Source organism: Uloborus diversus, chromosome 1 (genome assembly GCF_026930045.1).
Source record: "Uloborus diversus isolate 005 chromosome 1, Udiv.v.3.1, whole genome shotgun sequence".
NCBI classification, from domain to species: Eukaryota; Metazoa; Arthropoda; class Arachnida; order Araneae; family Uloboridae; genus Uloborus; species Uloborus diversus.
The window spans coordinates 71,319,216-71,333,400 of NC_072731.1; the positions used below are offsets into that span (position 1 = coordinate 71,319,216).

Genomic DNA, 14,185 nt, shown 5'->3' on the forward strand with positions numbered 1-14,185 from the left:
TGTATATAATAATGTGTGACTTTTTTTTTGTTGAGTTTTGTGTTGGAAGTGAATATTTTAAATACACATCTGTAACTCAGAGCTAGCCTAGCGTAAGCTCAAAAATTATGATTTTCCGTTTTTTAATGTATTCCACTTCGAGCCATGTAAACGTAATCATAAAAAAAAATCCTTCGTAATTATTGACCAGTGTTAAATGAGCGCAAGTTCCATCATTTGTATGCACCAGGCAAACGTTTTCTCTCTCTCCCGTTAAGTAGCGGTAATGTGACTTACGCTAGTCTGGATCTAAAGTACTGAACTGAACAATTCAGGAAATAAACGTACGAGAAAATATATCAGAAAAAATTAAAAACGAATTTTATTATGAAACTAATTGGTAAAAAGAAAAAAAAAATATATATATATATATATAAACATTTTTTTAAATCAAAACGTACTTTAACCGGTGAAAAAATTGGTGCACGTTGATAGCGACTATGCAATGTAGAATCAAAAAATTAGTACAAAATGCTCACTATGAGATTAGTTTATCAATTCATGTTGCCATTAAAAAAAACGTAATTCCGTGAACTTTAACTTTACTTTCCGTAATCCTATCACTCAAAATTTCAAATTTTTTCCATTGCAAATCGGAGAGGAAATACGTTTGCTTATATTTTCGAAACTCATTCCGTAAATGGAAAAAATAAAATAAAATAACTGTTGAGACTTGCTAACAAACAGCCATGCCATAAAAACAGATAACCAAGTATTTTAAAATTAATGAAGAATCAATTAAAGAGAAATCAATTCGGTATCAGTTTTTAATGTATGCTATTTTTTCACACATATGCTTATAATTAACAAAACTACTCGAACTATTGTGCTAAATTTTTTTTCGAAGTGATTTGGTTCTACCTTATAATAGTTTTCGTAATCCCGAGCCTTTTGAACATGTAAACTCCCTCCTTGTCAAGCTAAATCCAATGAATTTAAGAATTATTCATCAGAAAAATCAATTGCATCTTGCACTAAATGACCTAGATTCCGTCAAGAGAAAAATCTTGATTCTTTTCTGCAAACTGAAATATCTGACCGGCTGGGTTATAGGTTTTGGTGCAAGCATTTGTCATCGAAAATTGCTCCTCACATTCATTCAATGGGCACGGTAGGAATAAGTGCGCTACAACTTCTTTTGTTTGTCCAGCTTCATAACTTTTATGTGCGTTAGAAGGCAGTATATCTTTCGGTGGCGAAAAGAGGAAATTGTATCTATAGTATTCGAAAGAGAAATTTCTGCAGTTTTCAACAATATCTTTATCATTTCATTCATACCTTGAAGCTCAAGAAAATTGTTCTGATTTGCTTAGCATTATTTTCCTTCAAAATACTATAACATGTAAATATATAAGTGGGTTTTTATCGGCGGTATGCTTTGGAATAAGTGATGTCACACAAGGGAAGATTTTTGAATGGTACCGTAAAACCGTACAACTTTACACCACTTTATGTGTATTTTAATTCATATTTTCTTGCCAAAAAAGGCATTTAGGAGAGAATTTTGAAAATTTAACCATACACTACCATATATCTCAGTTGTCGAGTGAAGCTTCGAAAAAAAATCTAAATTACACACAAAGGGAGGGGGAATATTTTGTATAGTGGTATAAAGTTTGCACATGGAGGTGACAACTTTAGACCACCTCATATTTTCCTTGATATGCATTGCTAAACCGCTCCGGTCTGAAGTTACAATGCATAGATCATTCTGTTCCAATTCCCTACTCTGCAAAAATTAAAAAGGGAAAATTTTTTTGTACTTACCTTTTCTGATTTATATATATTTTTTTTAATTTTTTTTGAGTCAATTTCAGGTTTTCTTAAATAAAATCAATTGTGAAAAATACAATATTTTATTCAGATATGTAAATATTAACGTTAAATAGTATGAAAAAGCAATGAGTAGGTGCCTACTCCTGGATTTTAATTATTATTTTTTTTTATAAGATCTTTTTTTTTGCAGAGGCTTGATACAAATTTTGTCCCAATTGGGGAGTTTTCTTTGCTGTCGCAATATTTTTTTTTGTACCAAATGACATCAGGGAAATGAGGCCAACACCAAAACTTACCCCTTTTTGCTTTCCTTGTAGAAATTTGGTTGTTCCTGATTTCTTCGATCACCTTTTCCATCAGTGCAGGCTGAATACTTGAGGGGAGGAACGCCACCTATCTTCTTTCTTTTCCCTGGATTCTTGTCTAAAACCAAAGAAAACCTGAAAATTAAAAAAAAAATTGCTCAAGACAATATAAAATTGTTCGCAAAATATTGACAAAAAACCTATTTTTACGACAGTAAAAATAGGTGGTCTAAAGTTGCAACTCGAATTCCTATATTTTGTTTACTTCTAAACGACAAGTAAACAAAGCAACATTAGGATTCACCGATATGGCAAGATCATCTTAGATACCTAAGTAATAAAGTAATTAAACTTATCTTCGGAGAGTTCAATCGGCAAATATAGGTTCTGAAGGAAACTTCGAGAGCTGAAGCAAAAATTTCAAAAAACCTCCCAACACAAATGAATTTTTACACGAGAATGATAACACTGGAACTTTGGGTAAACAACATGAACTTCGCTGGACAACATTTGCGAACCTACTGAATTTTTATAAAGACTTTAGCTTTGCTCCAACGACCATACTACCTGATTCCTTCAATGGTCTAAAGTTGCACGGTTTCACGGTATGTATTTTGTAGTGCATAAGCTGGAAATAAATGAGCGTTTTTGTTAAATGCGATTATTATTATCTTTTTTTTTTTTTTTTTTTTGATGATGATGATAAAGAACAGCATTGAGAGACATTGCAATACAGATAGTTTGAAGAGTTGCATTTCAATTTTTGCTAATTGCACACTTTTTTCAAGAAAGTCGGAAATTTCATTTAAATAGAAGGTTAGATTTTGCTGAAATAAAGTTTGACTGAGGGAAGCAAACCGAATTTTTTTTTTTACGCAAACTGCATTTAAGCGAAATTAACTTCCTCAAGTTGTCCTTCATCCGTATTTAATGCAGTTTTAGTTCTTACTGGTTACGGCACCCAAAACATACCCAGTTTCGCTCTAGTTTTGAGCTCATCAGTCTGAAATAACCAAAGTAGAGGCCGATGGTCTCTCATTAAAGTTGGGATTACCTTCATGATGGTAGCTAAAATTAATTCACTGCACCAGCGCGAGTTTACAAGCGCGATGTGGCTCAACGCATCAAGCGTGAAATGACTTTGGTAGTGTAGCTTTTTTACGAAGTAAGGGCGAATTTCAGTCTCTATATTTCGTAACTTGGATGACAGTATCTGTCCAGGTATGTAGACCTGCCTCTGTCCCAGGTCTGGGGCAGTGGTTTATAGCTTTGTAAGTGGTTTTTTTTTTGGCACTTTTTATCAAATTTGTAAATTTGATGCGTAACAAATCGGCGAAAACAGTTTTACAAAATGGAAAAAAAAATAAATAAATAAAACAAAAATAAAGCAGAAAATTAACCTTCTTGTTAGATACTTAGTTGTTATTTTATGGTTTTTTCCATTTTAAATTGTAATTCTTCAATGGAAAAAAATCATTTATATGATTATTTAAAAGCGCAAGTACGAGTAAGCTCTAAAAATTCATTAAATATGGATGATGATTGAATTGTGTGAAAGTTTCTTTCGCTACTATATAGGTTGTGTAAATTATCAATTTGATTCAAATTATAAAGGATTGTTCCAATTTTTTAGAACACTCAAACTTCCGCCTTTCAGTAAAACTTCACTTCAGTAAAATCCGTCACTTTTGTTTTAATCAAATTACCGACTTACTAAAACTTTTAAGTTAACTACTTAATTTGATATATCTCTCAAAACTATTATTTAAGGTATTTATAGCTAAAAATTTACTTTTAAATCGGTCCCTTTTCAAACAGTATCTATGTGATGATCTTTTTATCCTATTCCATTACAGAAGTTTTCCATTTATCTTTAATTTCATTACGAGTTCGCATCCTCTCTCCAACCCAAATCGGAACTAGTCATCGTTATCTCTAATTTTATCCCAATGCTATCAATCAATTTCCTTTTACCCTACAAACTGATAATACTATTTCCGTCTCTGCCAGATTTATACTTACTACGAATATTTCGTGCATTTATTTAAACCTTTGAATAGCATTAAATCATCGTCGTCTTTCTCATGAAGGTGATCTGGGCAATAAATGATCTGGATTTCATGGAACCAGAGCACACTGATGAAGAAAAGAGTTCGTACAGTGCATTGTAGGCGCTCCTTTAATAAGGCTAAAAAAAGAAAAAAACACATATAGGAAGGTTTTAAAGGCTCCGTGATTGGGACTGACGGTTCGTTCAAATGCAGTAGCAATTTTCACTCGTCATACTTTGACGGGCTTATAGTATAGTGCATATAAATACTTGCCGATGATTTAGTTACCCGCGAGCTTCAACAATGAAACTCGCGCCACGGCATGATAGTTTGATAATATATTTTGGGAATGTTTAACATGCAGGGAAAGGCTGTATTGTGACAAGGCTGAACTCGATCCGGTAGCTTCACTTTTTACTGGTAAGACTGCGTCATTTCAGGGGACTGAAAAAACGAAAACAGTTAACGCTATCTACTGGAGTTTAGGGTTAATCCTCTGGAATTAGGGTTACAATTTCAACCATCAAAATATCGCCAAACAGGCAATGGCTTCGTTCAAATATAGAAGCAATTTTCAGCCGTCATACCTTGATGGGCAACTTTCTAGTATGATAAAAAGCAATTTTCAAAAATTGACACTCATTTTATAACATTTCGGTGTAAGTCAAAAAAAAAATTTTTTTTTTACAATTAAATGATAAATTTCTTGTTAACATTTTAAATACTAATTCAGATCTTCGAATACTGGATGGCAACATTCATTTGTTTAATATTAAGTTAATTTGTATTTTAAATGCTTCGTGAAGCTAGACAAGTGCATGCAATACAAAATGGTAGGATCAAAATGAAATAGCTCATTTCGTTTACTTATTCAATCCTTTGTCAAATCATTTACGTATTCATTTATTAGTTGTTTAATTTACATAACTCGATTCAATAATTATCCTATTTATTAATTCATTCACTTATTTTCTCATTCATTCATTATTTTATTCACTCATTTTTTTCGCATATAATATTTTTTTCATTTATTTATTCGTTTATTGTTTCCTATTCTTTTCATTCACGGATTTATTCTTTTATTTAATAATTTGATCAAAAATATTTTTAATAATCGAAAAGGAAATTTATTATTAGAAAAAATTATTTTATTTTTCACTTTACCATATGAAAAAAAAGGAGAACGTTTCCGGTTTTTTTTTGGAAGTACATATTTATGCCTACAATATAAAAAAATCATGTTTCAGTGCAGATTTTTTTTGTAAAAAAATATTGTTCACTCTTTACGCACCATAATTTTCAAAACAAATTTTCAGTTTATTTATTTAGAAAAAAAAGGAAGTTATCTTAACAATTTCATTTTTCCCCACATTCCCCTACATACAAATTAAAAAAGGGCGACCTTATACAGGGCAATTCCACGAAAAGTGATACTGACACACCAAAAAAATTTTTTTTTCACCTAATATAGAAATAAATCTTATTTTTTAACAAAGACATATCTGTTCTTTTGAATTTCAGAACCGATTTCGTGTTTAATTTTTTTATGTCAGATTTTAGCCTCATTTGATAACATTTAGACGAAATAAAAGACAAAAAAAAAAAAAAAAAAGTATTGTTAGTGAAATAAATGCAAGAGCCATTTTTTTACTTAATCATCATTTTTTTTTTTTTTTTTGAAAAAACTAATAAACATCATGAACACAGATGCTTTACTATAAATTATAAGTCAATTTTTTTTAATAAATACTTTTGATACAATTTTAACCCCCCAAAATATGCAGGTCACTTTTTGTTGGTCACACACATAACGCAAAAAGAACAAAAGTTTTCCTGCGAGGTCGAATTCGGAGACTATAAGAAAAATATCTTATATCATAAATTAACTTGATACACAGTCCCTGCAACCAGACTTTCATCTTCAAACATTCGGCAGAAATTTTTTAACGAGGCTTTCTGAAAGGTGTTCCACACGTAACGGTTCTGAATGACTTTCATTACGAGTTAGGTCTTTACATTTGATTGCAAGGGGGAAAAAAAACTTTTTACATAATTCAACTAAAATTATTGTGTGCTGGCTCTGAATCCAAGACTCAATAAGTGTTAAAAAATAATGATATTGATAAAATAAAAAGAAAAAACAAATTATTGTTTTCATACCTAGAGAGCAATTTAAACAAAGTGTTCGCAATCTGCATAATTTAAGATCAAAAGTACAATGTTCTAATCACCTTAAATCGCATTTATACTTTTTGATAATTTTTGTTTTTTGAGAAAAAGTGAGTAAATTCTGCAGACGATTTAAAACACTCCGAATTTTTTAAACCACATAAGTATAGGTTAGAAGTTCGTGATAGTTTATAAGCTTACCACTTGCTATTTGATGCGTATGCAAAAAATTTGATTTCATCATCATTCTTTATTTTGTGAAATTATCCTTTCAATTTAAGTATTTACTAGCTGCGCTGCCTGGCGTTGCACGGTCTACCTCGAAGGTAATAGTTGCGTCAAGTGGCGCATTTTCAACAATCAGGCTTAAATAAAAGAAAAAAAAATATCGTTAGGTTTCCCGTCAATGTGTAGAAAAGAGCAATTTTATGCCTCTAAATTTAATTTTAGACCTCTTTGACTTTTTTTAAGTAATAAAAATGTTATCATTGTTACTGATAACCTCACAATCCCGTTTTACGGATTTTCTCGAAAACTCCCCTCGGTGGGGGGCATCCAAGTTAAGGGGATAACACCCCTTAGGGCGCGAAGGTACCCCTATGTGTATTCTTGTGCATCAAAGGACGGATCTCTGTCCCACATTTGGCAAAGATTCGATGTAAACTGAACTTGAATATTGAAAACCCCCGTGGGGGGAAGGGGGTCAAAACCCGGGGGGAAGAATCCCCATGTGAGTTTCTGAGCTCCAAAAAACCTCTGTGCGCAATTTGGCAAAGATCCGACGTAAACTGTGGGTTTTTATTAGGAAAACCCCTTCAAATGTTGCACGCGGTCACACCCGTAACGCTAATAAAATATTTTAACATTTTTTGTTGTTATTGTATGACCTTTAGAAAGAAATAGACACATGCATAAAAGATACTGTTCATTTACCTTTTAAAACTTCACAGGAAATTACAAAATAGAATGAGCTATAGCCAATTTTCAGATTTTCTGAGTCACACACGTAACGCTGTATTTAAAATTTCATTAAAAAAAATGAATCGTCCTACGAAAATAAGACTGCCACCTAAAACCTCTTACATATCTTATATTAATCCAGTAGAAACTGCTAAGAAATATTGTTAAAGTATCATATTGGTTTTTATTGCTATCTGCAACGAAATAGTGTCAAAAAGTCAAACACGTAACACTGGAATGGCCCCATACATGTTGGCTATAAAAACAAGGTATCCCGTAGTGAATACATTTATTCTTCTAAGGTAGTTAGTTTCATCAGTTTTAATTGTTTTCTTTATGTTTCAAGAAACTAATTTGGTTACGAAACTGCTAGCCTATTCATTCATTTATTTGTTTCAAAAGAAGTTTACATTTATAATTGTAGTTGATTTCATTTAACACATGAAACATCTATTACTCGGGGTGGTGCTCTGCAAATCATATAAACGGTCAAATGGTTTATGTTTTTTCAATAAATTAAAACGAACTCTATAAGATGCTCATACTCAAATACCAAAATAACTCAAGTTTAATTTTATTGATAATAAGTTTCATTTATATATATTTTTTGAAATATAAAAATCAATTAATTAAAAGCGAAGACTACATAAAAACTGCCTTACTTGTAGGCATTAGTAATTCATTACTTATGCTCAAATGTGCCAGAAGCTTTTTCCAAGCATGTTTATAATATTTTGGCTCCCGAAAATACCTGGATAATTTATAGTTTCTATCAACTTCGCCATCTTTTCGGTAAAAAAGGTTTTCGATTTAAAAAAAAATCAGATGCTATTTTTAAGCACTTTTATTATACTTGGCCTGATTGGCATGGAGAAATCTGAGGCCTGGTTTTGCTTATATCTCTGCAACTAGACCACTTAGAGACTTTAGGATTTCGCTAAATGATTTGCTTAATCTTAAGGTACAACTTAGCGCTGAAAAAGTAAAAGAATAAAATTATTATTTTAGTTAGGATGTAAAACAGCAAATTTCATGAATTTCCCTATTAAATGTTTAAATATAAAACCCATTGTTACAAATTTTGTTGCCTTGCAACACTAACGTTAAAAGCAATCATAATGAAAATTTTGAATCAATGCTTCTCTGAATCAGGCATGAAATTAGCAAGCATAAATCCTAAAGAGGAACAAGGATTAAATTTTAGTGCAATTGCTTAAAGTTTTAGACACGCAAATAGATTTTTTTTCTCCTAGTACCGAGCAATAATATGAAAAATTAAGGAGAAGTTTCGTGAGGGTAAAATTATTCTATTTCTGAAATACATTTACACTAAAAAGGATAAAATAGCATAATTTTTTTAAAACAAAATACCAGGCACTTTTTCATAATACACTCAAAAAGACAAAATAACTTTTCTGGGTCAGAAAGGACAATTTAAGAATTCCTGTAGTTTTCGAAAATTCACCAAAGAAAATGACACCAAAAATGAAGAAAAGTGCGGTTCTAGTCATTTCAAACCATACTTTCTCAATAAAAAAAAATATGCATGTTTCAACACTCAAAGTGATGATTGAAAACTACTAATGATAAAAAATTCTCTTCATGATATGAGCCGCACTTAGATCTGAGCAGATAGAGAGATCATATCAATAAAAACTCAAGTTTAATTTTATTAATAATTAGTTTCATTTATATATTTTTTTTTTTTGAAATATAAAAATCAATAAATCAAAAGCGAAGACTACATTAAAACTGCCCTACTTGTATGCATTAGTAATTCATTACTTATGCTCAAATGTGCCAGAACTTTTTTCCAAGCATGTTCATAATATTTTGGCTCCCGAAAATACCTGGATAATTTATAGTTGCTATCAACTTGGCCATTTTTTCGGTAAAACGAGCTGATGTGTGCATCACATGACTTCCTTTTACTCCAATTTAATGTCATTTCCCCATTATTCGCTATTTTAATGTGATTCAATATTTATTCTCTAAATATCACCAACAATGGCCAAATTGAAACCAAAAAAAAAAAAAAAAAAAAACTCCGCCAAATTTGTTGCCAAGTTGGCTACAAAACTTGGCGACCAAAAGACTGGCGATATATCGCCAAGTGTCCGACAAATTATAACGCCACTTGAGTTTACATCGAAATTAACAATGATTTCCCCCCAAAAAGGTGCAAAAGACCCCCTTAGGAACATCCGAAAGCAACCAAAAGGGTAGGTGCACAACTAGACCCTACTACGAGTCTATGTACCAAATTTCAACTTTCTAGGACATACCATTTTTGAGTTATGCGAGATACATACGCACATACGCACATACGCACATACACACATACGCACATACATACAGACGTCACGAGAAAAGTCGTTGTAATTACCTCGGTGATGGTCAAAATGGATATTTCGCGTGTCTATACATTCTTAGGCACTTTTCCGCATGTGGTCGAATCGAAAAAAAAACTCAACATTCATTTGGGGGTGAGCAAAATGGAAATTAAGGGCGATTTTTGAGTGAAAATTTTTTCGCGAATACAATACTTCCTTTTTTGTAAAAGGAAGTAAAAAGGTTTTCGATTTAAAAATAGCATCGGATTTTTTTTTTAAAGAATATTTCTGGTGTACGTGATATGCAATGTTCTTATAAAATCTCAGCATCACATTTCACATTGTCTTGATAGGCATTGTCTTGAAGTAGGACATTATCAGAATCGTGTTACTTCTATTACATCTTTCTAGGAAAGGTAATAGTTTTCTTATTTGTGAGAAAAAAAGAAGAAAACTGCTCGTTTGAATAAAAACGTGTTTTATTTGAATAACAGAGAATAAACCGAACATGATCCTTGTAGAGAAAGATGTTATGGCATCATCTGGTTATGGGGATATATGAATGAGATTTGTTAAAATGAACAAATTGGGAAACTTGTTTTGAAAATTACAGTACATAAGGAGATAGCATTGTCTCTGTATACGTAAATAAAAGTAAGGTTTCAAAAAAAATCTGGAAGGAAGTCTGTGGCGGATGTGCGTCCAGGAGACCCCGTAACACCTACAACCGAGCCCCGGGGGTGTTCACATGGGGTTTTGTTTTGTAAAATTTGGATTAGTTTTTTTGTAATTAATATTTTAAGCTCAAATTTCTCGTAAATTGCTATTATTACCTATTAAAAGGGTGAAAAATTACTTGCACATATTGATATTATATATCGTTAGAAAGGGTAGAATTTTCCGCGTACTACGCAATTTGTTTTAATGCTTTAACTTAAATACGGCGGGAGTTATTTGCGTTTTTAGCTCGAACGTTTTTAGGCTTGGCTAAAATTTAGGCATTACATTCTTCATTAAATCTATCAGTAAAAAGCGAAGAAATTTGCTCACAGTTTTCTTTTTGACATCACTGAAAAGAGCGGTTTTTTTAACTCCAGATCTAACTTGACCTTTGGTCGAAAAACTTAGTTTCTATCTCCAAAGAAAAAAAAAAGCTACAAGCTCTTAAAATTCAAGTTAGAATAATCGCATCTCCATTAAAAGAATTGATGTTTTATCTGGCGTTGCCATAGTTACTTCTTTTCGATTCGCATGTTTTTTCTTATTTCTTATTCAAAAATTTTAGGGGCTTCGATTTTAACGATAAATCTTAGGCTCAATATCATTCAATATATTACTAGAGAGCACGAATATGAAAGCGACTTTTTAAACATACAAAACTGCAGTTTTACAATGTTCAGGAGCCCCTTAGCTCTTACGGCTCTGCAAGTTGTTATTTTGAAATCCAAAGAAGAGGTGCTTTTTGATCCAAACATAATACGTTTTTAATCTGTGTCTTTTAAATTGACGATATAAATCTTTGCGAATCAAATAAGATTGCGAAGCAATCTCAGGGGTTGGTGAGCGTTAGCGAGCAGGGGGCAGAGCCCCCTAGTATTTTATAACAAAACTTGCATTGAAGCATTTATTTTATTTTTGGTGCCTTCAAAAAAAGAGGATCACTTATTTCTCTTTGTTACAAAATGAAAAAAAAAGATAATACACAATAAACGAACAAATAAATAAGTTAATGTGTGAGAAAAAAAAATGGGTGATTAAAATAGCGGTTGAACAAGAAAAATAGTTAATTAATAAAGAAATGCGTTATTTAGTAAATGAAAGTATTTTTAAATGAGTTAATTATTAGATAAATAGGTAACTGACTAAATAGGTAATATAAATTTAGGTAATATAAACTAAATAAATAATGCACCAAATATTAGAAGGTTTCATTTAACAATTGAAATGTTAAGAACAAGAACCTTGTCAATTTGTTGTAACAGAAGTAATTCTTACTGCAAAATATTACAATAGGAGTGTCAATTTTTAAAAATATACATTATTATCCTATGCTTTGATCTTCATGGGTATCTTTTTACTGACTAAAATGCTCTACATTTGTAACTAAATAGTTAAACAATACCAGGTAGGTTGCGCTTAAAGTGTAACTATGCCACTTTGCCTTTCTGCTTCGTTAGTTCGGAAATACGCCGTTAAAGTGATTGTAATACTTACAGCAGAAAATGTACTTGGACAGTACTTCAAAGAGTAATATTTTCGAAACAATTGAAATAATATGAAATAAAACGTGTTATTTTTATTGCCATAAAATACGAGTATTTATGCCTGTGACTGAGCAAGGTAAGTATATGTGCCAGTTGTATAATCAAGTAATGTACGCATGTTTTTACATTCATATAACTAATGATGCTAAAAACTTATGAGTAACACCAAGTCAATCAAACTGAACATCTCAGATTGTCATGAAACATTCAGAAATCTTATTTTTTGACATCTCAAATTAATTTTAATTTAAAAATATCAATCATTCATAGTTGATGAATTAATAATTTTTTAAATTCTTTAAAAGCATTTATTTTATTTGCCGGCTTGAGTTAAAATGTTATAACTTTATTTCTATGAAAACTGTGTAAAATGTCTGACTTTAAATGCAATTACATGCCCTTTAATTTTATGAATAAGATGAATAAATTTCGAAAATATTTTTTCAAGGTTTTAGTATTGGAAGCTTCGAATTTCTTTTAAATTAGTGTTTTTCATTTATTTATTAATTTATTTTGAAAAAATAAACCTATTTTTAATGTATTTTTATGATCTAAATATTTACAGAGTGAGATCATGAAAGGATCAGTACTTACAGCCAAATTTTTGCCATTTTTGCTAAAATTCTATTTGAAACATTTTAATTCAAGTTTTATGGGAGCTAAGGAGTTGTAAAATAGCAAATTTTAAATAAAATGGCGTGCACTTTAATTTAATTTCTGTAACTTATATATTTTCGAAAAAAAAAATATAATTTTCACTTAGCATTAAGGGGCGAACATTTTCTGTAACACTGTTTGAAAAGTTTGAAAAAAAAATAATTTTAAAACTATTTTATGAATTAATACAAAACGTTTTACAGTGCGATCCTGAAGGGATTAGCAGTGACAGCAAATAATTTAGGATCCTTTTTGCAATTTTTGCTAAAGGTTTTTAGCAACTGCTGTAAATGATGATCTTTTATGTCCCACTCCTAAAATTTTTGGATGTATTCATTAAAACACATTCTTTTAATGAATACATCCATTATTTTTTCAAAATTTTGGAAGGATATTATTTTAAAATTTTATAAAGTCTTTAACTTTCCAAAGTTTTTTCGAAAATTGTTAAAAATACATTTTAAAATTTTTAAAAAGAGCTATTATACAACTCTGTAGCTTTTATAACATTTGAGTTATAACATTTTAAAGCAAATTTTATATCATTTTTTTTACAATATTTGTTGTAACTTTTGCTGATCCATTCATAGGTCTCACCATGAAAAAACCTTTCGATGTATTCCTCGATATGCACTAAAAATAATGAATGGTAAACGCTCCAGTGGAGGCCAATACTTAATAGTGCTTCAGTAGTGGCCACTTCAAGGTTTAAATTAGAAACAGAAAATACTCCAGGTTTGAAGCACTGACCACTACTGGTGTGTTTACCTTATTGTTTCTAAAATAATTAAAGGACACAATCTTTAAAATTTTTCAACTTAATTGACATTTCATGAAAAAAAATTTTATGGAAGTTCTTTTTTTTTTTGAACAAAATGGAATTTAAGAGCTTGTATTTATCTTTAAAATGATTTATTATGCAGCTCTGCAACTCCCATCGAAATTGAATTATAACATTTTAAGGAAACTTCCAGGAAGTTTTTTTAAAATTGCTTTTTAACAAATTTCGAAATTTAATTATTTATAAATTATGGTGGGTGGATTTAATTAATAATTAAATTAATGATGTCAAAGAGTCAAGTACGAGCGTGTTAGTGAAAATGTACCATAATCAGATTGGGAACTTTTCTTTTGCTGATTTGAAATAGAATAATCTTCTATGCTCAAAAATACATTTTGCTGTCGGTAAGGGTTAAAAAAAACAATTTTTGAATGAATAAAATTCCGGGTAAAAGTAATTAATCGTGCCGAAGGCTTCATACTTCAATCGGAGTTACTTCAAATTTATGCATTATAGCAAATGTTATTGCTGGAGCGCGGAGGTACGACGTTTCGGTTCCTTTTCGCCATTCAGAACGTCCTTCTGGATTTTTTTTTTTTTTTTTTTTTCGTTATTTCTCACCAAAACGAACTAATTTCACTCGGTTAAAAGCTGAAACTTTTCTCAAAGTTATATATTTTTATAACACATCCTCATATATATATATATATATAATAGCGAATCCACTGATCGAGTCACGCTCCGGACGTCACCAACAATGAAACTCGCGCCACAGCATGGTAATTTGATAATATTTTTTGGTAATGTTTGACCTGGCCAGGAAAATGCTTTACTTTGAGAAGGCCGAACT

The 14,185-nt window shown here is 30.9% G+C and overlaps 1 protein-coding gene across 1 annotated transcript in view; it reads left to right on the plus strand.

Moving 5' to 3' along the window:
* The window catches only part of LOC129230354 (sodium-dependent proline transporter-like), a 242,696-nt gene that overhangs the window by 171,303 nt on the left and 57,208 nt on the right, over nucleotides 1–14,185 (plus strand). The window lies entirely within an intron of this gene.